Source organism: Quercus lobata, chromosome 7 (assembly GCF_001633185.2).
Source record: "Quercus lobata isolate SW786 chromosome 7, ValleyOak3.0 Primary Assembly, whole genome shotgun sequence".
Lineage (NCBI taxonomy): Eukaryota > Viridiplantae > Streptophyta > Magnoliopsida > Fagales > Fagaceae > Quercus > Quercus lobata.
This window is the reverse complement of record NC_044910.1, coordinates 34,820,141-34,827,384: the sequence shown is the minus strand read 5'-3', so window position 1 is coordinate 34,827,384 and position 7,244 is coordinate 34,820,141. Positions and strand designations below refer to the sequence as shown.

At 30.5% G+C, this 7,244-nt stretch overlaps 1 long non-coding RNA gene across 2 annotated transcripts; it reads left to right on the top strand.

Moving 5' to 3' along the window:
• Window positions 1–453: 453 nt before the first annotated feature.
• On the top strand, window positions 454–2,964 carry LOC115952430. Of its 2 annotated transcripts, none has more exons than XR_004083406.1 (3): window positions 454–750; window positions 1,649–1,737; window positions 2,923–2,963. It is a non-coding gene; the product is annotated as an uncharacterized LOC115952430 (long non-coding RNA). The 2 variants fall into 2 exon arrangements; XR_004083405.1 differs by having other exon boundaries at window positions 457–750; window positions 1,649–1,710; window positions 2,923–2,964.
• The last annotated feature ends 4,280 nt before the right edge of the window (window positions 2,965–7,244 follow it).

The following is a 7,244-nucleotide window of genomic DNA, read 5'->3' as shown; positions in this document are numbered from 1 at the left end:
GGTTAAGTATTATTAATATTTTAAGCCACTTACTTACAAAAATTAATATAAGAGTATTTAATAAGCATATTATTTTATAATGCCATTGAATGAGAATTGTAAAGATTATAAATAATTGAAATGGCTATTTGTATTATAAATATATATTTAGTATGTGCAAAACTATATTAAGTGGTTAAGTTATGAGATATATATATATATATATATAGTTGTTGGTGTTTTAACTATGTATGATGCATGAGATATTATAGAACATATATGCTCTTTTAATGTGATGAATATAACTTTATAAAGGTAAGGATATATATATATATATATATATATATATGGGTGTGTGTGTGTGTGTGTGTGTGTAAAGTGATATTGTTCTTTGTAAATGAGTGTGAATGCAAAGAAAAAAAATAAGTGTGAATGCAAAGAATATATATATATAAAAGTGTGAATGCAAGAAAGTTGAAAAGTGGGTATGATTTTCTTCCTAGCATCCCACGTATTCCACCCCAATTTGTCTACATTTCTTATCTTCTTTTGTGCCCCAAAAGTCTCCTTCTTATCCTATTTTGCTGGCTGCCTCAGACCAGAAAGTCCAGCAGCTCCTTTTCTTCTTTCTCTATTCATCTTTCCTTCTTCTTGTTTTCTTCTTCTCCCCTTCTTACACAGCTGCCTTCTCTCCCTCACCAAAACAAAATATCCCTCTCTAAAGAAGAAATTAAAGGTTTAACACTAAAATTTCAGCTTCCAAGTTTGTGGGTAAGTAATCAAACCTTCATTTGTTTATTTCTATTTCTTTATCTTCTATCCTGATTTTATAGGCTGAATTATGATTCTGTTTTAGTGATTGAAGGTTTGATGATATTTTGATCAATTGAATGCTTATTAACATATTTTAATATGTATACTATAGGTATAAAAATACCCAAATGAAATTAAGACCTATTGCTATTTGTTGATGATTTTGTAAGAATATGTACTGAAGCTGTCTCTGTGACAGATTTGATGTCTACTACAAGAAAATTATGTATTAAATTGTATATAGTGAATTTGGATGCTAGGGATAATTCTATGAAACCTAAGACCCTTGTGGTTATTATTGAGTTGGTCTCACAGCATCTGGATTAATATAAAAATAATGGTTTAATTTATAAGTTGCATGAAATTCTGTCAGGGCAGATTGGAGTATGCTGTCTTGTGTGATTTTTAGTAAATCATGGGTTTATTCTTTGACTCCGAAATTTTTATGGTTTATAATGAACATACAGGGGAGTATTTATATAAAATTTCATGACAATTGGATGTGTTTGGACAGCCCGTTTGTATTTTACAAATGGGGCATATGCTGCTGGAATAGAACAGTGAACAGTAAGGGACATGCCTAATTTTGAGGATTTAATTCTAAAGTTAGGGTGAATGTTTTGAGCTATAATTTAATATGCTCATTCTTTGGCATGTTAGAATCATATATAAATTTTATGAATTGGTTTCTCTATGATTATTACATCATGTTGTTTGATGAATGTATTTTGTATTTGTGAGAACCTATTTGAGGTGGGATTAGGACTTCCTTGATTCTAAGAGATAGGCTTTGAGGTGAATGTGAAGTTTATGATAAGGAATTATAGATAGTAATAAGCTTTGATATTTGGTTTAGGTGTTACCAGTATCCAAGTCAAAACTCCTTCGACTTTAGGCTCTCGGTTCCTCTGCTTTCAGGTAAGGGATAAGTCATATGGGCATTTGGTAAGTCATGAGATTGTTTTAAAGTATATTATGCATTAAAATGTTTTTGACTAGAGATATGGCATGTAATCATTATTCTGACAAAGATGTGTTCGTACATTTTCGAAACTCTATGTATATGATTTGAGCATATTGATGCTATTACTAATTTCCACGAACATGAAGTTTAAAGAAAAGAATGAAAACGCTATTATTATGAAGTGTTATGCAAAATAAGAAATTTCAATATGATGTAAAGTATGAAATGTTTTCGGGTTATGTCCTCTGGTGATCTGAACTCTGCCAGTAGGGGTTAATTACTGGCTTTCCATGGAAAATGTTATATGATTGGCCATTAAGTGGGACTAGCTCTGCTGTACCCGCCCCTTGTTGGTTACAGCCAACTTGTGGGGGAAGCCAACCTACCCCCATGATTGGAAGATATGTATTATGATGTGATCCCAGGAATACCTGACATTCTGGGGAATGCTGGATGCCTAGCACCGTGGTGCTAGAAGCCTCCCAAATAAGTACGGACTTATCAAACATGGGCTAACCAATAAGTTAATTATGAACAGCTATATTATGTTACTAATCATGAGAGAATGATTTCGTTAAATGCATTGTGAAAAGTTAAAAGCTCTCATGAAAATAAGAAGTTTCTAATGAAAAGAAAGCTGTTCATTAAAGATAAAAGTTTCTGAAGTTCTGTTGTGCTATAAAGATAAAGTTTCTGATGAAAATACAAGTTATGTTTAAAAGTTATCAGATACCTGTTCTTTATGAAATGTTAAGTTTTATGACTATGAAAGTTATAATATTTTTTTGGGAAAATGTTTATAAAGAAAGATTTTATTATTGGGTCAAGATGTTTCTAATTTAATACAAAATTGCTGATTATCTGATTTAAGTTAAAATGATTATTTTGTAATGAGAATATACATATGGTGACTTTGTAGGAAATGAAATAAGCTTAATCCGAAAGGTTTTGATAATATTAACCTAATAAGAATAAGGAGGACAATTATTTTCTATGAAGAGCGTATAAGTTATTATTGTGAATAGTATAAAATACTATGCATGAAAAGATGTTCTCCTATTCGAATATTCATAGAATGAAATGATTTGATTTACATGCATCCTTATTGAATTCTCATATATCTTACCTTTACTGAGCTGTGTAGCTCACCCCTTCCACTCTTTCAGTTAGCAGGTTTTATTTTGGAGCAGAGGGAGCCTTAGTCAAGTTTTGGAAGGAGCTGGTTTAGTTTTATATGTATAGATCCTAAATTAGCAATATGATGTTTAGATTTGTAGCATTGTTTATTTTAGGATCTAATGAAAGTGTATACCTTAAAGTATTAAGAGATGTATTATGTGAAATTCCGAATTTGAACAAGTGGTGAATTATGTTATTCTTTGGAGTACAATGTAGATGCTCTGAATGTCAAGTGAAATGTTATATCATTTAAGTAAAGAAACAAAAATGAAAAGAATGAGGAAAGCTTTTGTAAAAGTTTTCAAAAAGTTAAGTTGGTTCTTGTTAATATTAAGTTTAGGCTTGATATTAGCATGTTGGTCATGGTCACAAATCCGGGTACCGGGTTTGGGGTGTGACACCAGTACTCTGAAAAGACATGCATGAACGTATTACATACCCTCTTTTAGCCTGCTTTTTTGAAACCACTGTGTGAGGACCGCCACACCCACAAGTCCCTAACACATTGTTGTCACTAGGGAAATTCAATTTCGTGGAGCACACCCTCTTATTTCATGGCATCGTACACCAAAAATTTTACTTTCTTGTGATCTTTGTTTTTTCTGTCCATGATTGATATTTAGGCAAACTTTTTATGAAGAAATTCTAAATCTCAACTTGAGATTTCAATTTTTGTATGCAAGTTTCACATATGATATATTATCAACATTAGTCATTCAATTTATTTATTTGTTTGTCTCTTTCTCTCTCTCTCTCAACACTAATATCAAAACTGGAAGTTAGATTTCATATTTCCTTCACCATGTATCGCCCATCATTCAAGCGCAAATTAAACTTTTAAAAAATTATATATATCATCTTTTTTTTATTGAAATTTACATGATTCTTTATATAAAATTAATTTTATTAGGGTTAGATGATTTATGTCTTAAATTCGTCATTGTTTGGATATGTTGATGAGGATGTTGGGTGATTAACTAAAGTAATAATTACTTTGATATTATTTTTATTGTTCTATGCATTAAAAATTATTTCATTCTTTTCATATTATAGTTTTATATTGAAATTACTGTTTCTTTTATTTATGAATATGGTTTAATTATTAATGCATATAAAAATCAATTTGGATATGAAAAGGTTAAAAAAGTAGAGAAGAATAACAAAATTAATTGAAATAATGCTAGTACTATAACAAAACCCACAATTTATGCTACAATTTGCCTATATGATGGATTATGAATGGTATGTTTATGTTGATTTACATCTTCACCACTTACAACTCGATGAATAGGCAATTTGTGTGGCAAAGTTATAAATTTTATTGTAGTATTATTCAGCTTGGCTGGTCTGAGTACCACTTGAATATTTCTGTGCTCGCCCGGTATTACTCCACATGAAAGTCACTACTTGTTGAGTGCTTGACTGCTTGTAGGGCATACGTACTTACTTGCATGCAAACCACATGGGAACCTTTTTATATTTCTAGCTAATTTCCCAATGATCAAGAATTTGACAACTTTAAAACTTTAAATTACCAGCGACTCTGGTAGTTTCCAAAACTAGTGGATTCTTCTTTTACTTTCCTTTTTGGCTTTCAGCGGATTCTGGAATTCAAAAGCTTGCTTACGGTTTTAACTTTTAAATCTTAACTAGTTGCTGACTCGTGTGATGCATGGGAAACCTATTGACTATGAAAAAAAAATCCAACAATGAAAGAAGAATTTAAATTATCATTTATGCAATGTTGTTGACAATGCCAAACAACCTTAAAAATAAACTTATAGATCAAAAAATATCTTTATAAATTAATATAGTATTGATAACGCACTTAAACTTTAATATGTTTAATATAGAACTCTTGATCTTACTTCAAAATAAATTCTACAAAATAGGAATTTTGTTTTTTTAAATCAAGTTAAGAAAATAGAAAAACTATTAAATTCATTAAAGCAATCTTAGAAGAAAGAAAACAAATAACAGTGCTATTTCCATTCAATGACACATATTGAGAGTATATAGGAACAATAACAATACAACTCAAACTTGTGAGCTACTATGAGTAAACAAAAATAAAATTAAAATTAAAATTAAAAAAAAAAAAAACCCTTGTGTATTAGCCTCAATTGATGGCTATTACATACTGGATCTATTTCAACTGAGTTTTAATTCAAGTATTTGTCTAAAATTTTCATCAATCTTTGGATTGAATTTTTGCATAACTTGGTTAATTGTATAGTCACCCTATTTCCATCCTTAGATACCACAGTAAACACACAACTATGATTAAGTTGTCACACAAGGTTTTTATTTTTTATTTTTTTATATTCTTTTTCAATTCACCGATCTATGAAGGTTTTGGGGTTAAGGTGAAAATTCTAGAGAAATCAACAATAGTCAAAGGCTTCGATTATATTGTATATTCACACTATTTCCACCAAAGTTTTAAATTCCATTTTAGAGACTGTTCCGAATTAGCTACTGGAATGGAATATTTTGGTATCAGTGTGTGCCAGTGTACCATTTTAGGATTACGCACCAAGTATATATTTAAATATATAAATAAAATAAAATTACTATTATTTATTATTATTAAGCTAAAGTTTTTAAATTGATTTTTTCAAAAAAAAAAAGTTTAAAAATGATTATATATAAAATTCTAATGAAGGAAAGTTCAAAATTAAATATGCTATTATTGTAAATAAGCAAGCATAAAAGGGTATTTGTAAAACATGCAACTTTCCTGAAAACTTTCAAAAATTCATCATTCCCAAGCTCGTGACTCACCGCTCCATATCTCCTCAGCCACTACCCTTCTTTCTTTCTTATTTTTACTTTTTCATTATCACAAAACCTTTTCAAACTCTCTCCTCATCTTTTTTCACCTTCCTTTAATTTAGAGTCTTTAGCCAGAACTCTAACCTTCTCGCCAAATCACAATAGTGTTGAGTACCTCATAACAATCAGACCTACTCATTCCTCATGATCAACTGAGATCAAGTACACAGAATCGAGCAAATCAGCAAATAAGGCCAGCTTTTATTTTGGCCCGGAAAGAGTATTTCGGCCAAAATGCCGAAATTTCAGATTTTTTTTTTCCCCTCCTAGAAGATGTGGGTGGTTTTGGTTTGTATTGGGCTTGTGGTATAGAGGGAGATGGGAATGCAAGGAAGTGTAAAGGTTGATCGGGACAGATGAGTGGTGGGGGAACGGCAGAGAGCTATATTGGGTTTGGCTGTGAATCTGTGTTTTGGAGGAAGGAGAAAGCTATATTGGGTTTGGCTGGCAAAGCATCGTGAAAGGGAAAGGCAAAGCATCGGGTTTTAGAAAAGTTTTATTTCGCTTTTTGTTTTTTTTTTTTTTTAAATTGTGCTGACGTGGAAAATTGTGAAAGTTTCAAAGGTTTCGATTTTATATATACTAGCATTTAACCCGCACAATGCGCGGGAAAATTTTACATAGTTAAAATTCAATCAACTTCACATAAAAATGTAATAAAATACATTAAAATTCATTTGGGTATGTTGCACATCCATTTGTCCTCTTGTAATCAATTGATTATGCTTTTTTTGGATTACCATCATTTTGAGCGTCAAACTAAGTCTTAAAAATTTACATCAAGTTAATTGTTATAATGATTTGATACATAATAAACTATTTTAAATTGTATGTGCAAATATTTATGATAGATATTATGAAGGATTTTTTTTTTTTAGAAAGAACATCATGAAATTTCATTAAAGAAAAATTAGCTATAATCGATTGAAAGTATAGATGGAAGGTGTGGAGGAACATCATCCATCCACACCAAGAAACCTCTAACATGTCTAACATGTTTAGATAGGTTGTGACCGATAGAATGACCAAGCCTACAAACATGAGAGAAAGAAATACAGTAGCTGGAATCGGTGATGGCTTTAGCTGAGGCAAGAATATTACCAAAAGGGGAGAAAGAAACATCCTCGCTAAGGAGGCTCTTGATCACATAGATCATAGATCAATGTAACAACTTTGAAATCATAACATCAAAAATTGAATAAATATTCACTACATTAGAAATATTGTTAAAAAACCATTTACAATTTATTGAGGCTATAGTGGAGAAGTTGGAGCAATGTCTTTCATTCCTCATTTTAATTGTTTTTCAACAGCATTTGTCATTAACCTATTTTCAAAATACAACACATAACCATCAACTCATTAAAACAAACAAAACCTTACATGTAGAAAGAAAATCTATTGAGAAATAGTTGAATCACATTTATTTTTTGTTTTTTGTTTTCATTTTTTGTATAATTATCAATTGTTATAA